This window comes from Cryptomeria japonica, chromosome 2, assembly GCF_030272615.1.
Source record: "Cryptomeria japonica chromosome 2, Sugi_1.0, whole genome shotgun sequence".
NCBI classification, from domain to species: Eukaryota; Viridiplantae; Streptophyta; class Pinopsida; order Cupressales; family Cupressaceae; genus Cryptomeria; species Cryptomeria japonica.
The window spans coordinates 430,401,741-430,414,546 of record NC_081406.1 but is presented as its reverse complement, the minus strand read 5'-3'; the positions used below and the strand labels follow the sequence as shown (position 1 = coordinate 430,414,546).

Genomic DNA, 12,806 nt, shown 5'->3' with positions numbered 1-12,806 from the left:
TCTAAATTGGGTGCTAGGGTGGGTGTGCACCCACCTTGCCCGAGGTGGGTGCCAGTGTGGGTGGGTGCTAAGGTGGATGCCAACGTGGGTGCCAGGGTGAGTTCCAAGGTGGTCAAGAAGGTGGGTGATAGGTTGAGTGGTAGGATGGGTGGGTGCCAAGATGGGTCATAGGGTGGGTGCCGAGGTGGGTGGGTGCAAGGGTGGGTGCTAGGTTGGGTTCCAAGGTGTGTGTAAGGGTAAGTGTCGAGGTGGGTCACAGGTTAGGTGCTAGGATGGGTGAGTGCTAGGGTGCCAAGGTGCCAAAGTGGGTGCTAAGGTGCATCACAACTTGGGTGCTAGGATGGGTCGGTGCTAGGGTGAGTGGCAAGGTGGGTGCACAAGTGTCAGGGTGGGTGCCGAGGTGGGTGCCAAGTTGGGTTCCAAGGTGGGTGCTAGGGTGCGTGGGTCATAGGGTGTGTTCCAAGGTGTGTCACAATGTGGGTGCCAGGATGGGTGCGCACCCACCCTGGCCAAGATGGGTGCGAGGGTGGGTTCCAAGGCTAGTCACGGGCTAGGTGCTAGGATGGGTGGGTGCCAAGGTGGGTCACAGGATGGGTGCCAAGGTGGGCACCAGGGTGGGTGTGCACCCACCCTGGCCAAGGTGGGTCACGGGGTGGGTACTAAGGTGTGTGCCTAGGTGGATCATAGGGTGGGTGCCAAGGTGGGTACCAGGGTGGGTGTGCACCAACGCTGGCCAAGGTAGGTCACGGGGTAGTTGTTGGGGTGGGCGTCAAGGAGCCAAGGTGGGTGGTAAGTAGCCAAGTTGCGTGCCAAGGTGAGTGTCGGGGTGGGTGCCAAGGAACCAAGATGGGTGTCTAGGTGGGTGCCGAGGTGGGAGCCAGGGTGGGTCCCAAGGTGAGTGCAAAGGTGGGTGCTAGGGTCAACGTGAGTGCCAATGTGGGTTCCAAGGTGGCAAGGTCAAGGTGAGTGCCAATGTGGGTTCAAAGGTGCTAAGTTGTGTGCGAGGTTGGGTGCCAGGGTGGGTGAGTGCCAAGGTGTGCTAGGTGGAAGCCTGGGTGGGTGTCGGGGTGGGTCGACATCCCATGGGTGTCGAGTTGGGTGCCTGATGGGTGCTTCTTGCCTAGTTTTAGTCGTCGGGACTCATTTCGAGCCTTAGAGGTTGTCTCTTGTCTGGTTGCCCTGTCTTCGACCTGGGAACCCAATTTTGGTCCTCAGGTCCCATTTTTTTTTGTCTCGCATCCCACTTTTGGCCTGTGGCCTTTTCAGGGTCGATTCTCATTTTGGGCATCAGAGCATGTTTCTTCTCCTAAAAACCAATATTTGTTTATTGCGTCTCAGAACACATTTTTGTTCTCGTGGACCCATCATGGGTCTTGGAATGTATTTGTGGTGCTTGGGTCCCATTTTGCATCCCAAAACTCGTTTTTGGTGCTTGATCCCTATTTTGGGTGCCCACCCTGCACCAGGTGCGCACCCGGGGCAAACAGAGCACCTTGGTGCACCGGGGCAAGATCGAGCGTGCACCCAAGGTGCCCCGAACATGCACCAGGGTGCACTCGGCCCACATGTGAGTGCAGGTCATTGCGCCCGAGGTGGTGTGCAGGCACTGTGGTGTAGATGGGACACTGCGTGCACTTGGCCGGGTTGGGTGCACACTCGACGCCCGGGCGAGGTACGCGCACCCAGGAAGGGTTCACACTTGGCGAATGGGGTGGGCTTGACGAGGGAGGGTGTGCACCTCTGTGGGGGTGGGTGGCCGGGGTGGATTCACACGTGGGTCGCGGTTTGCTAAGTACACACTGCGACAAGCTCATAACGGGTGCGATCATACCAGCGTTAGTGCACCTGATCCCATCAAAACTCCGCAGTTAAGCACACTTGGGCTGGAGTAGTATTGGGATGGGTGACCTCCCAGGAAGTCCCAGTGTTGCACCCTTTTTTATTTTTTTGTCGGGCGTCGCAATGCTATTTGAATTAACCTTTTGCCTATTTGCATTCTCATCGGGGCCGGGCCAAGGTGCGGTGCCCGCACTACCGCACGCGCGGGGTTGACATCGAGCGCGCACCCAAGGTGCCCCGAGCACACAGGCCACGGTGCAACCCGGGTGTTGTGCACACACCCCGGTGCACCTGAGGTGCTCCATACGCACCCAGGTGAAATCATTATGCACCTCGGCCAGTGCGTGCTCGGTCGAGTCGTGCACATTGGCCAAGGTGCATAATGATGTTTCTTACTCTAAGTTTCTACACCAGACGCCCGCGACAGGTGGAAAAAGCTGGGCCGGGCCGGATGCACGCCCGGGGTAGGTGCACGCAGCTGGAGAGCACTTTGGAGCGCACCAGAGGTGTGCACCTTGGAGCACACTTCGGAGCGCTCCTTGGTGCGCACAATTGATGCGCTCCGTTCGAAAGTTTCCTAAAAAAGGCAAAAAAAATTGAGATTATAAAATTTCCCACTTGAGAGATTGAAAAAAAATAAAAAAATTGAAGGAAATGCGGGTGCCAAGGTGTGCACGCCCGGGTGCATAGCCTAGCCATGATGTGCGCACCTTGGAGCGCTCCTTGGTGCGCACCAATCTTGGGCACCTCGGAGCACACCATGGTGCCCACCAAGGTGCGCAGCCCAGCCAAGGTGTGCGCAGCTCTGACTTCGTGCACACCTTTGGTGTGCACGAAGTCGAAGCTCAGTTTGCCCTGGGTGCGCACCTTGCTGCGCACACCTTGGCTGGGCTGCGCACCCTAGTGGGCGCCATGGAGGACACTTCAAAGTGAACCTTGGTGTGCACCTCAGAGTGCACCATGGTGCCCACCAAGGTGCGCAACCCAGCCAAGGTGTGTGCACCCTAGGCAAACCGAGCTCCAAATCATGCACACTAGAGGTGCACACCATCGTGCGCACCTTGGAGCACACTTCGTAGCACTCCTTTGTGCGCACCAATGCTGTGCACCTCCGAGCGCACCCGGGGAAAACAAGGCAATTATCCCGACTTTTGAGTTCATGCGCACCTCAGAGCGCTCCCAGGTTTACACCTCGGAGCACGCCGAGGTGCGCACCTTTGATGCGCTGCCTTCACCAATTTCCAAAAAAGGCAAAAAAACATTGAGAAGGTGTGCGCACCGAGGTGCCCACGTTGGTCAAGGTGCACGTGAGGTGCGCACCCGGGGCAAACTGGGCTTCGACTTCTTGCATGCCATGTTGCGCACCTTGGAGCACCTTGGAGGTCCATGGTGCACACCTTGGAGCACACTTCGGAGTGCTCCATGGTGCCCACTGTGGCAAAGGTGCACGCGAGGTGCACACCCGGGGCAAACTGGGCTCCAACTTTGTGCACGCCGCACCTTGGAGCACACTTTGGAGCGCTCCTTGGTGCCCACCAGGGTGCGCAACCCAGCCGAGGTGTGCGCACCGAGGTGCCCACCCTGGTGAAGGTGCATGCAAGGTGTGCACCCGAGGCGAAATGGGCTCCGACTTCGTGCACACCATGGTGCCCACAAATGCACGCAACCTAGCCAAGGTGCCCACCGTGGCAAAGGTGCATGCGAGGTGCGCACCCGGGGCAAATCGGGCTCTGACTTCGTGCATGCCGCACCTTGGAGCACACTTTGGAGTGCTCCTTGGTGTGCACCATGGAGCACACTTTGGAGTGCTCCTTGGTGCGCACCATGGTGCCCACCAGGCCGCGCAACCCAGCCAAGGTGTGCACACCAAGGTGCCCACCCCGGCGAAGGTGCACGTGAGGTGCACACTTGGGGCAAACCGGGCTCCGACTTCGTGCACGCTGCACCTTGGAGCAGACATCAGGGCGCTCCCGGGTTCGCACCAGCGTTGCACACCGTGGTGGGCACCTTGGAGCACACCAAGGTGGGCAGCGAGGTGCGCACCCTTGATGCACTGCCTTCACTAATTTCCATCTTGAGCCCACCCTGGTGCGTAGCCCAGGCAAGGTGTGTGCACCAAGGTGCCCACCTTAGCGAAAGTGCACACCTGGGCAAATAACCCAACTTCTGACTTCGTGTGTGCCAGGGTGGGAGCACACCGAACAACCGGGCCTGTGAAGAGCCAATGCGAGAAACCCCACCAAACGCTCTGAAAAACCTGGGGCAAACTGGGCTCCGACTTCGTGCACAGCATGGTGCCCACAAATGCACACAACCCAGCCAAGGTGCCCACCGCGGCGAAGGTGCATGCGAGGTGCGCACCCGGGGCAAATCGGGCTCCGACTTCGTGCACACCGCACCTTGGAGCACACTTTGGAGTGCTCCTTGGTGCGCACCATGGTGCCCACTAGGGCATGCAACCCAACCAAGGTGTGCACACCAAGGTGCCCACCCCGGCAAAGGTGCACGTGAGGTGCACACCTGGGGCAAACCGGGCTCCAACTTCGTGCACGCTGCACCTTGGAGCACACATCGAGGCGCTCCCGGGTTCATACCAGCGTTGCACACCGTGGTGGGCACCTCGGAGCACACCAAGGTGGGCAGCGAGGTGCACACCCTTGATGCACTGCCTTCACTAATTTCCATCTTGAGCCTGCCCTGGTGTGCAGCCCAGGCAAGGTGTGCGCACCAAGGTGCCCACCCTGGCAAAAGTGCGCACCTGGGCAAATAACCCAACTTCTGACTTCATGTGCTCCAGGGTGGGAGCGCACCCAACAACCGGGCCTGAGAAGAGCCAATGCGAGAAACCCCACCAAACACTCTGACAAAAAAAGAGGGGGTGCTCCAATAACCCCACTTCATAGCGCACCCGGGGCAAACCGGGCTCCGACTTCATGCACGCCGCACCTTGGAGCACACTTCGAAGCGTTCTAGGGTTTGCACCAGCATTGCACACCGTGGTGGACACCTCGAAGCACACCAAGGTGGGCAGCGAGGTGCGCACCTTTGATGCGCTACCTTCACTAATTTCCAGAAAAGGAGAAAAAAAATGAGATTTTAAAATTTTTGTTTTGAAAGATAGTGAAAAAATGGAACGCGGGTGCCATCTTCAGCCCGTCCTAGTGCGCAGCCCACACCAAGGTGCCCACCTTGGCGAAGGTGTGCACCCGAGGCAAACTGGGAAATTCACCCAACTTCCGACTTCGTGTGCACCAGGGTGGGTGCGCACCCAACAACTAGGCCTGGGAAGCTCCAATGCGAGAAACCCTGCTTCAGAGCAACTTTCGACTTCGTGCGCGCCAGGGTGGGTGCGCACCCGGGGCAAATCGAGCACCTTGGTGCATCGGGGCAAGATCGAGCGTGCATTAGAGGTGCCCCAAACATGCACTAGGGTGCACTCAGCCCACATGTGAGCGCAGGTCGTTGTGCTCGAGGTGGTGTGTGGGCACCGCAGAGCAGACGGGACACTATGCGCACTTGGTCAGGTCGGGTGCGCACACAACGCCCTGTCCAGGTGCAGGCACGTAGGCCGGGCCGGGTGCACACCCAACACTCGGGAAAGGTGCGCACACCCGAGCAGGGTTCACACTTGGTGAACAGGGTGCGCTTGGCGAGGGAGGGTGTGCACCTCGGCGGGGGTGGGTGGGCGGGGTGGATTTGCACGTGGGTCGTTGATTTGCTAAGTACACACTGCGACAAGCTCATAACGGGTGCGATCATACCAGCGTTAGTGCACCGGATCCCGTCAGAACTCCGCAGTTAAGCGCGCTTGGGCCGGAGTAGTACTGGGATGGGTGACCTCTCGGGAAGTCCCGGTGTTGCACCCTTTTTTAGTTTTTCGTCGGGCGTCGCAATGCTATTTGAATTAACCTTTTTCCTATTTGCATTCTCGTCGGGGCCAGACCGAGGTGCGGTGCCCAAACTACCACATGCGCGGGGTGACACCGAGCGCGTACCTGAGGCGCCCTGAGCTCACAGGCCATGGTGCAACCCAGGCGTTGTGCGCGCACCTAGGTGAAATTGGTGTGCACCTCGGCCAGTGCACGCTCAGTCGAGTCACGCATGTTGGCCAAGGTGCACAATAATGTTTCTTACTCTAAGGTTCTGCACCAGATGCCCGGGATAGGTGAGCGAAGTTGGGCGAGGTTGGGTGCGCGCCCGGGACAGGTGAGCGAAGTTGGGCGGGGCCAGGTGCGCACCCGGCATAGGTGCACATAGCTGGAGAGCACTTTGGAGCACACTTCAGAGCGCTCCTTGGTGCGCACCAATGATGCGCTCTGTTCAAAAGTTTCCTGAAAAAGGCAAAAAAAATTGAGATTATAGAATTTCCCACTTGAGAGATTGTCAAAAAAAAGGAATAAAAAAAAATAATTGAAGGAAACGTGGGTGCCAAGGTGTGCATGCCCGAGTGCCCACCCTGGTGCGTAGCCCAGCCAAGGTGTGCACACCAAGGTGCCTACCCTGGCGAAGGTGCACGCAAGGTGCGCAACGGGGCAAACCAGACAATTAACCCAACTTTCAACTTCACGCGCACCAGAGGTGCGTGTCATGGAGCGCACGAGAGGTGCGCACCTTGGAGCACACTTCGGAGTGCTCCTTGGTGCGCACCAATCTTGGGCACCTCGCAGTGCACCATGGCGCCCACCAAGGTGCGTAGCCCAGCCAAGGTGTGCGCAACAAGGTGCGCACCCTAGTGAAGGTGCGCACCCGAGGCACACCGAGCTCCAACTTCGTGCACGCGAGGGTGGGAGCGCACCCAACAATCGGGCATGGGAAGAGCCAATGCGAGAAACCCCACCAAATGCTCTGACAAAAAAAGAGGGGGCACTGCAATAACCCCGCTTCGGAGCGCACCCGGGGCAAACCCAGCCAAGGTGTACACCAAGGTGCCCGCCCCAGGGCAAACCGGGCTCCGACTTCGTGCATGCCACACCTTGGAGCACACTTTGGGGCGCTCCTGGGTTTGTACTAGCATTTTGCACTGTGGTGGGCACCTCGGATCACACCAAGGTGGGCAGCGAGGTGTGCACCTTTGATGAGCTGCCTTCACTAATTTCCAGAAAAGGCAAAAAAAAATGAGATTTTAAAATTTCCATTTTGAAAGAGAGTGAAAAAAATGGAATGCGGGTGCCATCTTGAGCCCGCCCCGGTGTGCAGCCCAGGCAAGTTGTGCACACCAAGGTGCCCACCCTAGCGAAGGTGTGCATGCGGGCAATTAACCCTACTTCCAACTTCGTGCGTGCCATGGTAAGTGCGCACCCAACAACCGGGCCTGGGAAGAGCCAATGCAAGAAACCCCACCAAACGCTCCTACAAAAAAAGAGGGGGCGCTCCAATAACCCTGCTTTGAAGCTCACCCGAGGCAAACCTAGCCAAGGTGTGCACGCCAAGGTGCCCACCCAAGTGAAGGTGCACGTGAGGTGCGCACCTGAGGAAAACCAGGCTCCGACTTCGTGCACGCGAGGTGCACACCAGGGGCAAACCAGGCTCCGACTTCGTGCACACCGCACCTTGGAGCACACTTCGAAGTGCACCTTGGTGTGCACCATGGTGCCCACCAAGGCGTACAAACTAGCCAAGGTGTGCACACCAAGGTGCCCACCCCGGCGAAGGTGCACGCGAGGTGCGCACCGGGGGCAAACGGGGCTTCGACTTCATGCATGCCACACCTTGGAGCACACATCGGAGTGCTCCCAGGTTCGCACTAGTGTTGCGCACTATGGTGGGCACCTCGGAGCACACCAAGGTGGGCAGCGAGGTGTAGTGCCATCTTGAGCCCGCCCTAGTGCGCAGCCCAGGCAAGGTGTGTACACCAAGGTGCCCACCCTAGCGGAGGTGCACACCTGGGGCAAATCAGGTTCCAACTTCATGCACACCATGGTGCCCATCAAGGCGCGCAATCCAGCCATGGTGCCCACCACAGTGAAGGTGCATGCAAGGTGCGCACTTGGGGCAAACCGAGCTCCAACTTCATGCACGACGCACCTTGGAGCACACTTTGGAGTTCTCCTTGGTGCACATCATGGTGCCCACCAGGGCGTGCAACCCAGCCAAGGTCTGCACACCAAGGTGCCCACCCTGGTGAAGGTGCACACGAGGTGTGCACTCGAGGCAAACCGGGCTCTGACTTTGTGCACGCCGCACCTTGGAGCACACATCGGAGCGCTCCTAAGTTTGCACCAGCGTTGTGCACCGTGGTTGGCAGTGAGGTGCGCATCTTTGATGCACTGCCTTCACTAATTTCCCAGGCCATCTTGAGCCCGCCCTAGTGCGCAGCCCAGGCATGGTGTGCGCACCAAGGTGCCCACCCTGGCAAAGGTACGCACTCGGGAAATTAACCCAACTTCCGACTTCATGCGTGCCAGGGTGGGTGCGCACCCAATAACTAGGCCTAGGAAGCCCCAATGCAAGAAACCCCACCAAACGCTCGGACAAAAAAATAGGGGGCACTCTAATAACCCCGCTTCGGAGCGCACCAGAAACCCCACTAGATGCTTGGGCAAAAATGTAATGCAAACCCGAAACCCCTACCTAGAAATCCCCACTTCGGACATGGGGAGCTGCAACGGTAAAAAGCCTCACTAAACTCTCGGACAGAAAGGTGGCTCGAGGGTAATGCCCGAAACCCCACTTCCACTTCCAACCGAGGCAGCCCCCCTCTTTGTAGCCCCTCCCAGCACTTGGACGAAAAAAATGTGGCACAAGGGTTGACCAGCTTGGCACCCGGATGAGAAACCCCTCTTTGGAGCCGCACCCAGCACTTAGATGATCAAAAAGCAACGTCGCTATGAATGCTTGGCTGCCACAAGCCAGTTATCCCTATGGTAACTTTTCTAACACCTCTAGCTTCAAATTCTGAAAGTCTAAAGGATCGATAGGCCACGCTTTCACGGTTTGTATTCGTACTGAAAATCAAAATCAAATGAGCTGTTACACTTTTGTTCCACACGAGATTTCTATTCTTGTTGAGCTCATCTTAGGACACCTGCGTTATCTTTTAACAGATGTGCTGCCCTAAACCAAACTCCCCACTTGACAATATCTTTCGCCCGGATCGGCGCGCCTAGACGCACCTTAAGGCCAAAAATAGGGGCATTGCCCCATCTCCCCCTCACGGAATAATTAAAATAACGTTAAAAGTAGTGGTATTTCACTTGCACCGAAACGGCTCCCACTTATTCTACACCTCTCAAGTCATCTCACAAAGTTGGACTAGAGTCAAGCTCAATAGGGTCTTCTTTCCCCACTGATTCCGCCAAGCCCGTTCCCTTGGCTGTGGTTTCGCTAGATAGTAGATAGGGACAGTGGGAATCTCATTAATCCATTCATGTGCGTCACTAATTAGATGACGAGGCATTTGGCTACCTTAAGAGAGTCATAGTTACTCTCGCAGTTTACCCACACTTGGTTGAATTTCTTCAATTTGACATTCAGAGCACTGGGCAGAAATCGCATTACGTCAGCATCCGTAGGGACCATCACAATTCTTTGTTTTAATTAAACAGTCGGATTCCCCTTGTCCATACCAGTTATGAGTCAGCTGTTTGCCACCTAGGGAAAGCCCCCCGAAGGGAGCGCCCTGCGTCCGTCACCCAATCAACACGCGACGGCCCGCCCTCGCCGCGATAGTAGCTCAGGCAGGCCACCAACAGCCCATGCATTCGGGGTGCAGACCCCTATGCCTAGCCCTCAGAGCCAATCCTTTTCCCGAAGTTACAGATCCATTTTGCCGACTTCCCTTACCTACATTGTTCTATTGACCAGAGGTTATTCACTTTGGAGACCTGATGCGGTTATGAGTACGACCAGGCATGAACAATATGCGGTCCTCTAGATTTTCAAGGGCCGCCGAAGGTGCACCAGACACCGTGGGACATGCGATGCTCTTCCAGCTGCTGGACCCTATCTCTAGTTGAACCGATTTCAGGGTGGGCAGGTTGTTAAAAAGAAAAGATAACTCTTCCCGAGGCCCCCGCCAACGTCTCCGGATTTCCTAACATTGTCGTCCGCCACCACGTCCTGGTTCGGGAATATTAACCCGATTCCCTTTCGATGATCGCGCAAAGTGCGCCCTTGAAACAAGGCTTTCCCATCTCTTAGGATCGACTAACCCATGTCCGAGTGCTGTTCACATGGAACCTTTCCCCACTTCAGTCTTCAAAGTTCTCATTTGAATAGTTGCTACTACCACAAAGATCTGCATCGGGGGCCGGTCCACCTAGGCTCATGCCCAAGGTTTCGCAACAACCCCCACATCCTCCTACTCATCGGAGCCTGACACTTGCCCTGACGGCCGAGTATAGGTTGCATGCTTCAACGCCATCCACTTTCGGGGCTAGTTGATTCGGCAGGTGAGTTGTTACACACTCCTTAGTGGATTTTGACTTCCATGACCACCGTTTTGTTGTCTTAATCAACCAACACCCTTTGTGGGATTTGGGTTAGTGCGCAATTTGGCACCGTAACTCGGCTTTTGGTTCATCCCGCATTGCCAATTCTGCTTACCAAAAATGGCCCACTTGGAGCTCGCAATTCCGTGACACGGCTCAATGGAGCAGCTGCACCGCCTTACCTATTTAAACTTTGAGAGGAGGGCGAGGGTGTTACGCCCCTGATTCCTCTAATCATTTTCTTTACCCGATAAAAATCGCACATTAGCTCTAGCTATCCTGAGGGAAACTTCAGAGGAAACCAGCTACTAGAGGGTTCGATTAGTCTTTCACCCCTATACCCAAGTCAGACGAATGATTTGCACATCAGTATTGCTGCGGGCCTCCACTAGAGTTTCCTTTGGCTTCGCCCTGCTCAGGCATAGTTCACCATCTTCCGGGTCCCAATAGGTGTGCTTGCATTTGAACCCTTCACAAAAGATCAGGGTTGGTCGACGGTGCACCCCCCGAGAGGGGATCTCGCTAGTCAGCTTCCTTGCGCCTCGCGGGTTTCCCAACCCACCGACTCGTACACATGTTAGACTCCTTGGTCCATCTTTCAAGATGGGTCGGATGGAAAGCCCGCTGGCCAGCGCCATGAGAGCACAGGTGCCCAAGGGCCCGCCCTGGTAGGTGCGTGCTTCCCTCCTCGACCATTATGATGGAGGTACAGGGCGACCAGAAGGCTATGCTTGTGTCACCACAATGGTCCACGCTGGCACGCCCCCCGAGCTGAGCAGCGGACCGACTGACACCATTCCGCATCCGACCGGGGCGCATCACCGGCCTCCATCCACTTCCCTCCCGGCAATTTCAAGCACTCTTTAACTCTCTTTTCAAAGTCCTTTTCATCTTTCCCTTGCGATACTTGGTCGCTATCGGTCTCTCGCCCGTATTTAGCCTTGGACGGAATTTACCACTCGATTAGGGCTGCATTCCCAAACAACCCGACTCGCTGATAGCGCCTCCTGGTGCGGCAGGGTCCAGGACTGATGGGGCTCTCACCCTCTCCAACGCCCCCTTCCAGGGGACTTAGGCCCGGTCCGTCGTTGAGGACGCTTCTATAGACTACAATTCGGCAGGTGAAGCCACCGATTTTCATGCTGGGCTCTTCCCGGTTCGCTCACCGTTATTAAGGGAATCCTGGTAAGTTTCTTTTCCTCTGCTTAGTGATATGCTTAAACTCAGCGGGTATTCGCACCTGACTTGGGGATGCGGCAAAGGGGCCAAGAACATTTTACCTACACGCTGGCAGGCCATTATGGCCTAGTTAAAGTTCCACACTTGGCCTTGCTCGACCTACACAAACCAATGCCGACCCGCATAGGCCACTGCTCATCGCAATGGGGTGAGGGACCTCATGCTCATTTCAGCCGACCACGCTGCTGGTGGGCACAGACAGCCATCTCCGCTCCTCCGTGCGGGAGGGTGATTTTAGAGTGCCACGCACAAGCAGATGTGCCCTCAGCCGAGGCCTCGGGCGCAACTTGTGTTCAAAGACTCGATGATTCACGGGATTCTACAATTCACACTAAGTATCGCATTTCGCTACATTCTTCATCGTGGCGAGAGCCAAGATATCTATTGCCAAGAGTCATGTTTTTATCTTATTCATGTTTTTTTCTAGCGACCCAAACACACAAAGGTGCCTGGGCCACACTTCAATGTTTTGGACTTCTTGGTGTGGGTCGCACTGATGTAGGGTGTTTGACACAAACCATCCACCAGTGCAAGGGGGCACTGGAAGGGTGCGTATCCCTACCCCGTTGCATCGCACAAGAGGATGCCACCTCGAGAGAAGCCTGCAGCCAGAGGATGGGTCCTGCCCCACGCGTCATAGCTCGAGAGTGCACTCGTCGCTGGCGGGGAACGCTCCAAGCGACATGTTGTTCCCCTTGGAGATGTAATGGGGGGTTGCAGTAGTCCCGACTTCCCATCGTAGAAACGACGGATCACGGGGATGACATCATGCTCAATCGGGGGCATGCAAACTCGACGAGATAGAGACTCGACCTCTCCCAAAAAGGGCATGCACCTAATCATGGCATTTGATCACCTCAAGCCGAAAATGTGGAACCTGGGGCCAAGCCATGCAGCGAGGCCCAATCATCCACACATCATCGAGGGCGAGGTTCGGGAAGGAGGCGAGCTCGGCGTGGCTCCCTCGCCTCCTCCCCTACATGATTCAGGGTCAGAACTGACAATGATCCTACCACAGGTTCACCTATGGTAACCTTGTTATGACTTCTCCATCCTCTAAATGATAAGGTTCAATGCACTTCTCGCGACGTCGGCGACAGGAACCACCACCATTTGCGCGATCCAAAGACTTCACCAGATCATTCAATTGGTAGGAGTGATGGGTAGTGTGTACAAAGGGCAGGGACGTAGTCAACGTGAGCTGATGACTCGCACTTACTAGGAATTCCTTGTTGAAGATCAATAATTGCAATGGTCTATCCCCATCACGATGCAATTTGGCAAGATTTCTCGAACCTT

General features: G+C 56.2%; 3 non-coding genes and 1 pseudogene across 3 annotated transcripts; 2 read left to right on the top strand and 2 right to left on the bottom strand.

The window, feature by feature from the left end:
- Nucleotides 1-1,817: 1,817 nt before the first annotated feature.
- Nucleotides 1,818-1,936, top strand: LOC131062044 (5S ribosomal RNA). Its single transcript, XR_009110669.1, has one exon. It is a non-coding gene; the product is annotated as a 5S ribosomal RNA (ribosomal RNA).
- Nucleotides 1,937-5,586: 3,650 nt separating this feature from the next.
- Nucleotides 5,587-5,705, top strand: LOC131062257 (5S ribosomal RNA). Its single transcript, XR_009110850.2, has one exon. It is a non-coding gene; the product is annotated as a 5S ribosomal RNA (ribosomal RNA).
- Nucleotides 5,706-8,588: 2,883 nt separating this feature from the next.
- LOC131062241 (28S ribosomal RNA) lies at nucleotides 8,589-11,522 on the bottom strand (annotated as a pseudogene).
- A 227-nt stretch (nucleotides 11,523-11,749) lies between these two features.
- LOC131062122 (5.8S ribosomal RNA) lies at nucleotides 11,750-11,903 on the bottom strand. Its single transcript, XR_009110729.2, has one exon. It is a non-coding gene; the product is annotated as a 5.8S ribosomal RNA (ribosomal RNA).
- Between the last annotated feature and the right edge of the window lie 903 nt (nucleotides 11,904-12,806).